General features: G+C 46.5%; 1 non-coding gene and 1 pseudogene across 1 annotated transcript; both read right to left on the bottom strand.

The window, feature by feature from the left end:
- Nucleotides 1-8962: 8962 nt before the first annotated feature.
- On the bottom strand, nt 8963-10199 carry LOC4333140 ((S)-8-oxocitronellyl enol synthase ISY1-like; annotated as a pseudogene).
- Nucleotides 10200-14188: 3989 nt separating this feature from the next.
- LOC112938382 (small nucleolar RNA Z247) lies at nt 14189-14327 on the bottom strand. The gene has a single exon (XR_003241581.1). It is a non-coding gene; the product is annotated as a small nucleolar RNA Z247 (small nucleolar RNA).
- Between the last annotated feature and the right edge of the window lie 367 nt (nt 14328-14694).

Here is a 14694-nt window from a genome sequence, read left to right as displayed (position 1 = left end):
AACGCCTGCCTCGCTGTCACGCCCAGAAATTCACGAACCAGAATTTCTAAGCTGAATGTACATTAAATCCCTGTCCAGGACCAGCCAGGGTACACAAACGACAATTGTTGACATACAGATCCACGTCTTACAAAAAATATAAAAGATTACAAATGCAGCGGAAAAGATAAAACGAGCTAGACTTGGACGCTTGACTTCTGCAGCGGGGGGACTCCACTCCACAGGCAATCCTTGACGGCAGCGACGAAACCAACTTCAACAGGACAGCTCCCACTAGGAAGATCTTCAGCTCTGGTGTGGGGGGAAAAGAGAGCAAGACTAAGTACTACCCACTGTACTCAGCAAGTCATACCGGAAGAGGAGGTATGATGCAGGATATAACCAAAGGAGGATAAAGGTTCATTTGAATAAAGCAGGCATTTAAAAAAAACAGTAGTTGAAAACAGTAAAACAATTGTAGTAATTAATCAATATTAACCAATCACTGTCCAACGCTACACCACGTTGCAACAGACCCAACCAACCACCTGAACTACACCAGTTCATTAAGCTAAACTAGGGGTGATACTAATCACGGTGAATCTGGTTGATCGCCCATAACCGCGGGCACGGCTATTCGAATAGTTTTACTCTGGCCAGAGGTGTACAACTGTACCCACAAGACACGATTCCACACATGTCGCCATGCCCCAAAGTATCACCATGATACTGCAAAGGGGGAAATCGTGACAAGACCCTCTGCATAACCCTCCCCTAACCATCCACACCACGCTAAGGTTTCATCCCCACCTCTCAAAAGGCAGTGGGCGGTCCCCTCTTGCGCCGTGGTGAATCCGGCAGCTGGACAACCGAACACCCCGGCCGACCGAACTCCATCACGCCCACCCTCGCCACCGGTGCCTAGGAAAGGGTCGAGCTATAGTTCAGATCAAGCAGTTACCCACTTCCGCTTGTGGTAAGCACAGTAAGTCTCCTAGGGTTTCCCGTGAACCGGTCCTTAATTGCCATGGGTGCGACCAGCAAAACCATGCACCCACAGCCCACCATTCAAAGTATTTTAATTAGCTAACACCATTGCAGTGGCACCAATCCAAATCTATGCTCATAGTCAAAGTCTATGTAATAATGTGATCCCCATTTGTGTACTAGTTGAACTAAGCATGGCTAAGCATTTCCTAAACCAACGTCTAGTTGTTTTGATACCCAAGTTATCAATGGCATAAGGTACACAATATATGGCTGAGTAATAGGACCCATCCCACATGACATTGTAAAAGAATGCAACATTTAATAGAAATGCGGGATATTTGTAAATTGGGTACAATATGATCAATTGTATTGCATGACTTTCCTTGCTCTCGCACTGATAAGACCTCAGCAACGTCTTCGAGAAACCGCGGATCGACGAAACGGCCGAAATCTACGTGACAAACAAAGCACACAAGCAAAACGTGCTATAAAACTACTAAAACAGGAAACAAAACCATTTTTAATGGATTCTAGGGATTTTATGAATCTACTGAGACTTGAATGGACTTAAACGGAGCTCGGATGAATTAGTTATGAATTTTAGAAGATAATCTGTGTTTTTACTAATAAAGAAAAAGTCCTTAATTATTTATTGCGCAATATTGCCCAGGGCTGACGTCAGCAAGGGGAGGGGCGGCGCCGACATGCGGGCCCCACGGGTCAGCGGCTCCAAAGGAGGGGAGGTGGCGCCTGGCGGGTGGGCCCCACCAGGCGGTGGCTCAAAGGGGAGGCGAGGGAGGCGTCGGCCGGGCTCGGCTCAGCTTCAAGTCGGCCGGCCGGTCATGGCGAGCAGCGGCGGCGGCGCGCACACGGCCACCGGCGACGTCAAGCGGCGGCGACGGCCGAAAGCGGCGGCGCACACGGGAGAGGAGAGAAAAAGGGAGGAGAGGGGAGCCTCACCGGTGAGCACGGCGACCGGGGCGGAGGATGAAAGGCGGCGGCGACCCGGCGACGATTAGGGACGGACGGGCGGCGCGACCTGGGAAACGGCGGTGAAGGGGTTAGAGGAAGGAGAAGAGCCGCGGCACGGCGAGAAGAAATGGCCGGAGATGGAAACAATGGCGAGCTCGCCAGCGGCGCGAGGGAATCGGAGCTCCAATGGTGATTTGCGGCAACCGAGCGGCGGACGAGGAGTGGCCGGCACCGGAGATCGTGAAAGCGGCGGTGGCGAGGCTATACGACGGCCCTAGCGGTAGCTAGCGGCTGCCGGAGGCGGCTGTAGGTGGCGGCGCGTGGGGAGAGCGGTACGGCGACGGCGCACGGCAAGCGAGCGGTGGCTGATGTAGCTCTCGCGGCGGTGAAGCTATAGGCGGCGGTGGTGTGGTGTGGCGACAACGCTAGCGGCGGCGGCGTGCAGCCGGAGGTGGGCGGCGGACGGCGGAGCTCGGGTGCGCGGCGCGAGGGCGTAGAAGGCACGGGAGAGTGCGATTAAAAGAAGAAAAGGAGAGAGGAGGACGAGGGGAGCGATTTATAGGTAGAGGGGGAGGCGGACGTGGCCGGGGAGGTGGCCGAATTGGTTGGTGACGTGGGGGAGTGGAGGGAGAGAGAGAGGGGGATTCAAATTCGAATCCCGGCCTCTAAATGGGCGCGCGCGCGAGGAGCTGCGGGGAAGGTGGAGGAGGTGGGCGGTGTGGGCGCGGGGTGTGGGCGCGGGGTGCGGGGAAGGTGGGCGGTGTGGGGGCGCTGGCGACATTGGCGGTTGCCGCCGGTTAGGGCTCGGGTGGGAGCCGGCTGGAGGAAGGGGATGACCCCGACAGGTGGGCCCCACCTGTCGGCGTCTCCGAGAGGAGGGAGGGAGCGGGCCGGCCCAAGGAGGAGAGGGGCGCGCGCGGGTGACGGGGTGGACTGGGCCGACGGCCCAAGAAGAGGGAAAAAAGGAGGGAAAGAAAAAGAAAAAGAAGAAAGGATTTTTCCTGGGATTAAAATATTGCACTTGCTCATTTTTAATTGGTTAAAATTATTTCCGAGGCTCTGAAAATTCCACTAAAAATCCTGTTAATATATTGTGACATGTGGAACTCAAGAAAAATTACACCACACTATTTCCGATTAATAGTTGCATTTATTAATTAGGGATTCAACTATAGGTTAAATTAAACCATTTCTTCGGATGATTTATTTAACCCAAATTTTAAAGAAAGAAGAAGGGGGAAACTTCAGGGCGTGACACTCGCCCTCCGTTACCACTCTGTCGCCGCTGACGCCTACTACCAAGACCAACGCTTCGCCCACACCCGCCTTCTGGACTTCGCGCAACAGCTGCTATAAACACCACCCGCATCACCCGCTCCTTCCATGGCCGCTAGTAGCTGTTCAGCGGGGTGGCAGCGACGGCGTTCCGCGGACTTGGTATGGATTTCCCGCCGGCCGCCTCCCCTCTCCCCGTTTCCTCCACTTGTTGCGAAGTGTTCAAGGAGGCAAAGCTTGGCCAAGCTCGATGGTCGCCTCTCCCTTCTATGCCACTGCTGATGAGAAGGGAAGAGAAGAAAAAAAAATAGAAGAGAGGAGAAGAAAAGAGAAAAGGAAGCTATGTGGATCCCACATTTTTTCCTTCTCACTTACATGTGGGCCCCATAGCTTTTTTATTTTTTATTTTGCTGACTAGGATGCTACGTTAGCGAAACCACGTATCCATACTGCCATAGGACCAAAATTGCACGATTTTGTATAGTTCAGGGTGAAGATTTCAGGTATTGGGGATTAGGAACCTCGGACAGACTTGATGTAAAATTGAGGGGTGTCACGCGAACTTATTCCTTATTGTGTAGCTCAATCTCGCATCGGGGGTGGTCTATCGAGAGTAAAAAAGGGTATATTTTGTCTCCCACAACGATTGGCCAAATATAATTCATATCTGTTGAGTGTAAAATCGGGAATTGGGAATGGAGACTCTCTCATCAATGAAATCGGTTCATTTTTGTCTCTTCAAGCAGCTTGGATGACGATTTTATCCTATGTGACTCCTACTTGATATGTTGACATGGTCTCAATGTGACACTTATATGACCTTTATCTCTCGATCAATACTACTCTCAGCGTATCGCCACCCTCTTTTCTGAGGCTTTACTTATCAACCGACGGAATTTGGCACCTGACGCGGGGCTGCATCGGTTTAGTTCGATCCTCGGCGAAGGGGTAAGTCCTACGTTCCATCAGCCCTGGTGAATCTATCGACTACATTGGTGTTGTTCAAGGCTGCATCGCTTTGATCTCTTGGACCGCTCTGGTTTGATTGATATATTTGCCTACCTGATATCTCAATTCTATTTCTAATTGTATTGTGTTTAGAGACGCATCGCTTTAGAAGGGACTATCCCGGTTAGGTCTGATCTTCTGTCTTAGCCGATATATCTCTACAATCACAATGTTGTTATAAATAGATTTGTTATATCCATCACATTGGACAGATCTATCGGCTCATCGAGTATTAGATTAATTATCATATATAATCTTGTGCTGCATCGGTTAGGTTCGACCTACTAGATTGTTGTTGATAATATAAATCTTGTTAAGCCGATAGGTTCATGCTAACGTTTTATCGGGGTGCTAGCCGATAAGTTATCTGAACGTTACATCGGCTTATAAGGATTACATATAAGTTGGGTTTAGCCAATCACAACATAGGTTTCACTGTCTATCTAAATCGATTGGATTTAAGGACATCGGACTTTTAGCCGATGTATGCTTTAACCATCAAATCAGTACTTATCATATCATATTATTATTACCCGATTGGTTTCCATTAGATTATATTATTGTTATATTTTATTATCATCGGCCGATTGTATTTATATCATTATCTACATTGGACGTATAGCCGATTACTCAAAACCCTATCGACATCGGCTAATATCGGCTATCGGCTGGAATTACTCCATCGATTGTTTACATATCTTGTCAGTTGAAGGATCAAACTGACTGGCACGCCCGCATCTCATCAACATCTTGAACCTGCACTAGAGCTAAGTAGGTCTCCCAGGCCAGTGTGTGTTTTTTTGCATCAACAGGCCCTTATTGGGTGAACGGTTTCTGGTGATTGATCACTGCTGGTGGACGATTTATAGTGTGGGAGGCAAAGAGATGCAGGAAGGGGAGACGAATCGGTGTGAGACGACGGGTGCGAAGCGGCGGCAGCCAGTGAGACTGACAGAAGGTGAAGTGGATGCGGGAAGGGGAGATGAATCGATGCAGGAGATGATGCACGGGTGGGGGCAATGGTGAGTGGGCAGGGGAGATCTCGGTGGCACTACAGTAGGACGGGGGAGGGACCAAGGGAGAGCGATATTGGTGGTGCAGGAAAGGAAGAGGTGGGAGTGGCCGTGCGTGTGGATGATCCGATGCTGGTGGAAAATCGACCGCTTGATTGAGATCCAACGATAGGGATAAAATGGGGTGACGTGGAAGCACTAGAAAGCAGAGAATTGCTATTAACTACACTAGGATGTGTTCTTTCCCATATGTTCCCAACCCATTTCCCTCGTTTTCCATATACACGCTTTTAAAACTGCTAGTGCTAAATGGTACGCGTTTTGTGAAAAATTTATATCGGAAAGTTGCTTTAAAAATCATATTAATCCAATTTTCAAGTTTTTTATAGCTAGTACTTAATTAATCACATGTTAATCTATTGCTCTGTTTTCCGTGTGGAGGGGAGAGGTTCCCAACCCCTCTAAAAGAACACAGCCAAGTGGGGATCAATTGTATAGTATTACTAGATGATACCCCACGCGCTGCTGCGGGAGAATTGTGTGATAATATAGCATATATGAGTTCTAAAATTTTCTTTCTTACCTACTATATGATTTTTTTATCTGTTTATCTATTTTTATACTTTTATCAATTATTCAAAGGTTATAAATGATTGGGTTGTATGGTGTGCCTTTTGGGGGGAAAGATGCAATTTACACCCTTGATGCATCATCCGAAGGCTTAAAAACAATTAAGGTGATGTGGTTTCATGAGAGAAGGGAGAATTAGCATTAACTACACTTAGTGGAAATAAAATTTATAAATATATAGGATTATAGGATTTAAATATCCCATTGCAACGCACGGACACCTTTGCTAGTTTTAATATTACAGTTTATTTTATCTATTTGCCACCATACTGTAATATTACACCTTGGGCTATCAAGCCCACCTCACCTTGGCCCGTTGCCTGATTCATTACAAGCACGAATCTCAAACATATCAAAAGGTAAAAAAAAGGATTGAGGCACTAAAAATTTGTCACATAACAATTAGCAAAACTGATTTTTATATCTATATACCTACTTAAAAATACATAAAGGCTTCTGGTGGGTTTTTTGTCCGTCGCCTCGAATCCTAATCACATCCGCCGTATCTTGAGTCTTTCCTCTTGAGGCTAGGATTTTACTGAGTTCTCTGGGTTAGAAACAATACCGAAATTCACATGATTTCCTTTACGATATTTGAGGATTTCATGGGGAAAGGGAGAGGAGGATTATGGGATTTTGTTTTCCTGTCCAATTTGGTAAGGGAAGTAGCGACGCGACTGGATTTAGAGCGGGATATGTGTCATGGTTATAGATACCATATACCTAATAGTAGTTGACTAAGCTCGGCAGGGCTCACTATGTACCAAGTCTTATATGGAATCTATATATAAGGAGTTCCGGATAAAGAAGGACGAATAGAGTTCTATATGGAAATTATAAGGACTAGGATTGTATCCATATTGATCTCTTTAGTTCTACTTGGACAAGGGAACACCTATGGGTATAAATAGTCCCCCCCCAAGAAGAGAGACGATAGGCCACAAGACCAACACAACATACACACAAGCCAACACACGCCGCCAGATATCAATGTCATAGATAAGCCTAAACATACCCCATCCGGTGCTTACGGAGGCCGGCAAGAGGGATCGCCATCTCAATCTTGACGAGTTTGTACTTGAGGAGGAAGACTACCCTGTCGTCAACTACGAGTTGGTTATCTATGCCACCAAGTCGATGACAGCTAGATAGGTTATCCCAAATATTGTACTTGTGTGATTATGATGAATAAGAGCAACACCGGATTCGGTCAAAAGGAGTAGGGCTTTTACCTGTCAGATAAGGGGCCCAAACCTGTATAAAAATCATTGTCCCCATCTCTTTTACTTAAATATCGCATATACCAGGGTACTAACGATCTCTATACTATGCAAAATACCGTAGTCGTGATCTCAAACGTCGACAAAACGGCTCTGGGATCAATGTACGGGCTTGGGTGTTTCGGCCGAAGGTAGAAAATGACATTGTAGTATTGGGCCCTACGCTTCAGTGGAAGAGGGGGGATGGGAGTAGCCTGGGCTGGCGCCCCTGCTGGGTCGAGCGGGAGAGAAGGATGGCGGCCCAAGAGGGAGAAGAAGACGGAGGAGAGGAAGCAGGCCGGCTCAGGGGAGAAGGAAGGAAGAATGGGCTAGATTTGGTCCAGACTTATGAGAGGTTTTTAGTTTATTTTTAATTTAAATTAATTACTAAAATTATCATTGTATTATTAAAATTAGCAATTGAGTTATGAAAAATCCGAGGAAATTTCAGAGAGTGTAATTAATCATGAATAATTTAATAAAAAATTAAATCCAACCATGTTATTTTCTTCACACACTTACTTTAATTTTAAATTAATTTAATTCTATATCTACCTACTTAAAAAATGCACAAGTACTCCGGAAAATTTTCGTGCGTTGCCCGTTATTGCGTCATCCCGCTTTCTCATACTCTTCGCTTTGTCCGCTGTCCATGCAGGAATAGGAGAGAACACGATGGTTGATGGGTGTGTGCATCAATGCTGGAGTAGGAGAGAAACACATCAGCGCAGAAGATCCGCGTCCAGATCGGTCCCGTGGTTGCCCACGCACAAGTCTGAGCCCATATCATGTGCACAAGCCATGCACGCTCAACAGTACAAGGCCTACTCCAAATTTTGTTTGGCCAAACAGTGGTAAAATTTAGTATTAATTAGTTTTCAAGTCAAATGATTACATAATCTTACTTCGATGGATAGTGCCCAAATCCATATGCAGTTATATTTGATTACATGTGCTTTCAGCTTCCTAGGCTCTTTTGGTGATGGAGGGTTCAACGCCTATGAACGGGAAGAGAGAACATGTTAAACTGAGCATAGCCTCTTCTTTTATTCTTATGCATTAGCTAAAATAAATGCGTTTGATCTATCGGTTTGACATCACATGGAATTAGGTCAAGGAGTTAATGTATGGCGTATGTTAGGATTGAATTGAACTAACTATAATTTATTTGATATATCATATTTTGCAGTATTTGATACATACTTTAATTTGCGACTGCACTATGTGTTAGCTTAGTGAAGATACCACGTAGATGTCATGCTAATATGAGAGCTGATTTAGACTATTTTGAATAAGTCAATTGGTAACTCCACGTAAAGGATATGTTTTGATTAAATCATGCCGAAACTTAAACCCAGCAAATTTGTTGTTTGCTGTAATTTTTTCTTCTGTTGCAACGTACGGTCTTCTTTTCCTAGTATTAGTAATAAGATAGAGACATATATGGAGAAATACACGTAATTTATTGAACAGTTAACATTATTTGGTTTTGACAAATTATTACCGCCTTGGTCAGATCATTTGAAGCTGCGGAAGCAGTAACCTTGCATGACCTAATAAGGGAATACCACATTACCACTAGCAACTTTGTTTGGCCACCATACCATCCACGCGCATCAGGCAGCGATATATATATATATATATATATATATATATATATATATATATATATATATATATATATATATATATATATATATATATATATATATATATATATATATATATATATATATATATATATATATATATATATATATATATATATATATATACACACACATATATATACTACAAAGTAGTCAACGAGATTGAAAAGAAAAATTAACCAGCTGATCGAGAGTGAGAGAGAGAGGGTCAGAGAGATGATACGATGCGGCACGAAGGAACAATCTTGTAGAGCCTCAGCTTGTCGATCCACGTCCCGAAGGACTTGACCGTGTTGCGGAAGCCTAGGAAGCCGTGCTCCTTGCTCTTGTTCATGGTGTCCAGGAACTCCCACTTATCCATGAACAGCGCGTCCACGAACCACCAGTTTGCCACCTGGTCGAGCTCCGCCGCCGCCACCAGCCCCTCCTCCCTCACGATGCCCCCTCCGTCAGGCTCACCCTGCTCTCCTCCCCCTCGTACCCCGACCACTCCATCCCGAACCTGCCGGCGAGCACCGTCCACAGCTGCTTCCACTTGTAGACGTCGCCGTTGCTGCAGTTGTACGCCTCGTTCCTCGCCGCCGGGTCGACGGCCGCCCAGATGTGCTGCTCCGCGACGAGGTCCGCGTCGGACGCGTTGCTGAACCCTTCCCACGCGCCGAGCGACCCCGGCCACCGGAGCTTCCTGCCTCCCTCCTTGCGGCAGATGGCCGCGTACACGCAGAGGGTGCACACCACGTTCATGGCGCTCTGCGGGGAGAAGCCGAACACGAGGGAGGGGCGGTGGACGGACCAGCTGATGACGGCGGCGCCGCGGCGGCGGGAGCGGGACACGGCGTCGAAGAGGGCGTCCTCCTGATCGTAGTACAGGTTGGGGCAGTTGTCCAGGCGGGGCATGTCCTCGGAGAAGGGCGTCTCGATGGTGAACTTGCCGATGGACTCGGGTGGTCCGATGTAGTGCTTGCTGCCGGTCTGGAGGGAGACGTGGACGAGCGCCGGGCAGTTGGGGACGACGGCGGAGAGGACGTTGCGGAGCATGCGGGAGTTGGCCTCGCGGTTCTGGTCCTCCTCGAAGAAATGCGGGGCCCAGGCGACGTAGAAGACGTGGGTGATGTCGGTGAGGGGCGCCAGGGCCGCGGAGACGGCGGCGGGGTCAGCGAGGTCGACGCAGATGTGGGTCACCGGCTCACCGCGGGGGAGGGCGGAGGAGACCATGGCGGGAGCGGGCGGCGGGAGACGGCGTACACCTTCCATGGGCCGCCGGGGGTGTCCGGGAGCGGGAGGATGTCGACGAGGGAGGTGCCGACGATGCCGGTGGAGCCGACGACGAGCGCGACGCTCTGGAACGGCCGGCTGGCATCGCCGGCGTGCTCGCCGTGGCGCTTCCTGACGCCGCCAATCGCACCAGCCCACCACCAGCTCATGTCGTTCATCGGTATATATCGCGCGCGGTGGCTCAAAAGTTCAAAGCTCCGCCGGCTCGGCCGGTGGAAGCTACACGCAATATATAGACAGAGTTGTAAAACGGAATGAGAAGCGTTGAACCCCTGTACGGGGCCGCACCTTTGTTGATATAGACAGAAAGAGCCTCTGCCGTGGCGTGTACAAAGGATAGGACTAATCTCAACAACCTGAGACAATCCTGGATATAGAGATAGATAAAAGAAAGTACATGCAGTAACAGAACTAATCTATCTCTATAACAAACTAACTAACATTATCTAACATCCTCCCTCAATCACAACTTTCCCTAAGTTGAGATTGTACTTGAAATTTTCCAGCTGCTTCACAGGTAAAGCTTTAGTAAACCCATCAGCTACTTGATCATTGGTTGACACATAATCAACCTGCAAAAGTTTCCTAGCAACTCTCTCTCTGACAAAATGATAATCAACTTCTATGTGCTTAGTCCTTGCATGGAACACAGGATTAAAAGATAGATATTTTGCTCCCATATTGTCACACCATAACTGTGCCATAGCTGGACTAACAATATTTAATTCCTGCAACAAAGTCTGCACCCACATAATTTCAGCTGTAGCATTAGCTAAAGCCTTGTATTCTGCCTCTGTACTTGACCTTGAAACAGTGGCTTGTTTCTTTGCATTCCAGGAAACAAGATTGTCACCCAAATAAACAGCAAAACCACCAGTTGACCTTCTATCATCTAAGCATCCAGCCCAATCAGCATCAGAGTATCCACTTACTATCATAGAAGAAGACTTGCATATCCTAAGACCAAGTCCAGTGCATTGTTTAATATACCTTAAAATTCTTTTAACTGCTGCCCAATGTTCTGTAGTGGGATTATGTAAGAACTGACACACTTTGTTTACTGAGAAAGCAATATCTAGTCTAGTCAGAGTTAAATATTGTAAAGCCCCAACTATGCTTCTATATTGAGTAGCATCATTGGGTCCTAAAATAGTACCCTTACCAGCAATTAACTTTTCACTAGCAGATAACGGTGTAGCAACAGATTTGCAATCACTCATGTTAACTCTTTTCAGTAAATCAGAAGCATATTTTTCTTGAGACATAAGTATTCCACCCGGGATTTTTGTTACCTCTATACCAAGGAAGTAATGTAGATCTCCCAAGTCTTTCAAAGCAAACTCCTTCTGAAGATCCTGGAGAAGAGCTGAAACTGCTTCCTTCCTTGAACTTACAACAATAATGTCATCAACATAAATAAGCAGAAAGATAGTCAAGCTACCTTTATTATAAAAGAATAGTGATGTATCTGCCTTAGACCCCTTGAAGCCAAGATCATGAAGCTTGCCACTTAGCCTAGAGTACCATGCCCTAGGCGCTTGCTTTAATCCATACAAAGCTTTATCTAGCTTACACACATAATCAGGAGTGGAAGGGTTCTCATACCCTGGTGGTTGTTTCATATAAACCTCTTCTTCTAGAACACCATGAAGAAAAGCATTCTGAACATCTAACTGTCTTAGGCACCATCCCCTAGACACAGCAATGGACAGAATAATTCTAATAGTTGCGGCCTTGACAACAGGACTGAAAGTATCTTCATAATCTATCCCATATCTTTGTTTAAATCCTTTTGCAACAAGGCGAGCCTTATATCTGTCTAGACTACCATCTTGTTTTCTCTTTATTTTATAGACCCACTTGCAATCAATAACATTTCTACCTTGTTGCGGTGGGACTAAATGCCATGTGTTATTTTTAATCAAAGCCATATATTCAGCATCCATTGCACATTTCCAATTATTATTTTGTAAAGCATCTTGTAAATTTTCAGGCTCACCTGTAGAGGTTAACATACCCCATTTTACTGTACCGTCAGTGTAGACTTTTTCTTTTCGGATGCCACTTTGCAGCCGAGTGCGCGGGCGCTGTGCCTCCTGTCCTGTCACTGTCGTGGCTGGGTGTGGATCATCTATGGCGACTGAAGGAGTTCCTCCCTGACTTGTACTCCCCCGTGGCGCAGAGGATCCCGAGGCTGCAGCGTCCGGATGCGGAGCCGAGTTGACAGGTGCAGATGCAGGGGACGCCGTGGCACTGTCCGATTCGCCGAACGGAGAAGCTGGTTCATTAATCGGCGGCGATCCCGAGGACTCTGCTGGCGCGTTAGCTGAGACCGTGTCTGGTGCACCGTCGGTCTCCGTTTCTGGTTCATTATCATATGTAGAATCTTGCTGCATATTCTCATTAGACACATTAGCATTTTCAGGAGTATTAATCACAGAAGAAATTTGTTGCAGACCCCTAGGTAAAGAAGCAGCTAGTTCAGGGACTAGAGCTATTTCGGCCCTTAACTTTGCCCCAACATTGGGATGAAGTTTGGTAAAAGGAAATTGTGTTTCATCAAAAACAACATCTCTGGAAATGTAAACACGTCCAGTAGATGGATCAAGGCACTTAAAACCTTTATGAAGTGTGCTGTAGCCAAGGAAAGTGCAAGTGGTGGAGCGGAACTGGAGTTTATGCTTGTTATATGGTCTTAGGTTCGGCCAACATGCACATCCAAACACACGAAGAGCGTTGTAATCTGGTTTGTGACCTAACAATCGCTCTAAAGGTGACACATCATGGAGAACTCTGCTAGGTGTGCGATTTATCAGATAAACAGCGGAAAGGAACGCCTCACCCCAGAATTTCAAAGGCATAGAGGAATAAGCAAGAAGAGCTAAACCTACCTCAACAATGTGACGATGTTTTCTTTCTGCGGACCCATTCTGTTGATGAGTGTGAGGACACGATACATGATGAGTGATGCCAACTTTATTAAAGAAAGAGTGGAGTTTCTGATATTCACCACCCCAATCTGTTTGCATAGCAACTATTTTCCTATTGAACAGACGCTCCACAAGACTTTGAAACTCATGAAACTTATCAAAAACTTCGGATTTATATTTGAGCAAATATATCCAAGTAAATTTGCTATAATCATCAATAAAACTAACATAATACTTATTATTGCCAACGGATTGAGGAGCAGGGCCCCAAACATCTGAGAAAACAAGTTCCAAAGGATACTTAGATTCACTAGTAGACTTAGGAAAAGATAATTGATGACTCTTAGCCTTTTGACAGGCATCACAAACTGAAACTTGTTCAGACACATCTAAACATGGTAAATTTTGACTCTTAATAACCTTCTCTACAACAGTGTAGGAAGGATGACCAAGACGACTATGCCATCGCTCGAAGGATGGCTTGGTGACTCCATAAACTTGCTTGACTTGATGGTGGTGTGAGGATGGAGATGGAAGAGCATAAAGCCCTTTGTGGCATCGACCCCTAAGCAGAGTTCTCCTCATGGCCAGATCCTTTATAAAGAAAAATTTACGATATAATTCTATGAAAGCAAGATTATCAGAAGTAAGTTTATAAGCAGAAACTAGATTTTTGTTGGCCTTAGGAACATATAAAACATCTTTTAGATGTAAATTTCTACTAGGGGTTTTAACAACAGAATTTCCAATGTGACTAATCTCCATACCTGCACCACTTGCCGTGTGAACTTGATCATTGCCATGGTACTTGTCACGAACAGTTAGCTTGTCAAGCTCGCCGGTGACATGATCTGTGGCACCGGTATCAAGATACCAGTTGGTATCAACGCCATACGACACAGCCGTCCCTGCAAATCTCTCATCTGGGACAAAATTTTCATCATATCGATACCAGCAATCACATACTGTGTGTCCCCTTTTGTAGCAAAGTTGACACTTGGGTCGATTGTCAGTTCCTCCTCCTACATTTGCTCGGCCACCGCTAGGGTTGCCTCTTCCTCTTCCGCGGTTGGCGCCATTGCTTGGAGCTCCTCGGCCGCGGTTGCTGTCGCCACCACTCCTGCTGCCGCCGCGTTGTGGTTGTCCACGGCTGCGGCTTGCAGAGTTCACAGAAGATTGATCTCCACTCCGGCGATGTGCGAGCCTTTGCTCAAAGCTGATTAGCTGAGCATAGGTCTCTCCAATAGTGACTGGATCCGGCCTCCCGACGATGGTCGAGATCACCGGTTCGAACTCATCATCAAGACCGGCAAAGATGTAGCCGATCAACTCATCATCATCAACAGGTTTGCCAACAGCCATCAGATCATCAGCCAAGGCACGCATCTTGCCGACGTACGTGGTGATGTTCATGTCACCTTTCTGCAGTGTGGAGAGGGAGAGTCGTGTGTTGATTGTTCGTGCTCGGGTCATTGACCCGAACATGCCCTGGATCATACTCCATGCCGACGCTGCTGTTCTACAGGTTGCAACTTGGACAAGCAGATCTTTAGTCATGGAGGAAAGTAAATATGCGAGTACCTGTTGATCAGTTGCAACCCATTCTTCATATTCTGGATTGCTGACCACAACTTCTTTTTCTCCTTCTTTCCGGCGAAGGATGGGAGCCGGCGGCTGATCATCTCCTGTGAGATGCCCTTCCAAACGGGCACCT

This window comes from Oryza sativa, chromosome 3, assembly GCF_034140825.1.
Source record: "Oryza sativa Japonica Group chromosome 3, ASM3414082v1".
Taxonomy (NCBI): Eukaryota; Viridiplantae; Streptophyta; class Magnoliopsida; order Poales; family Poaceae; genus Oryza; species Oryza sativa.
Note: the sequence above shows the minus strand (reverse complement) of the source record. Positions and strands in the feature narration are given on the sequence as shown.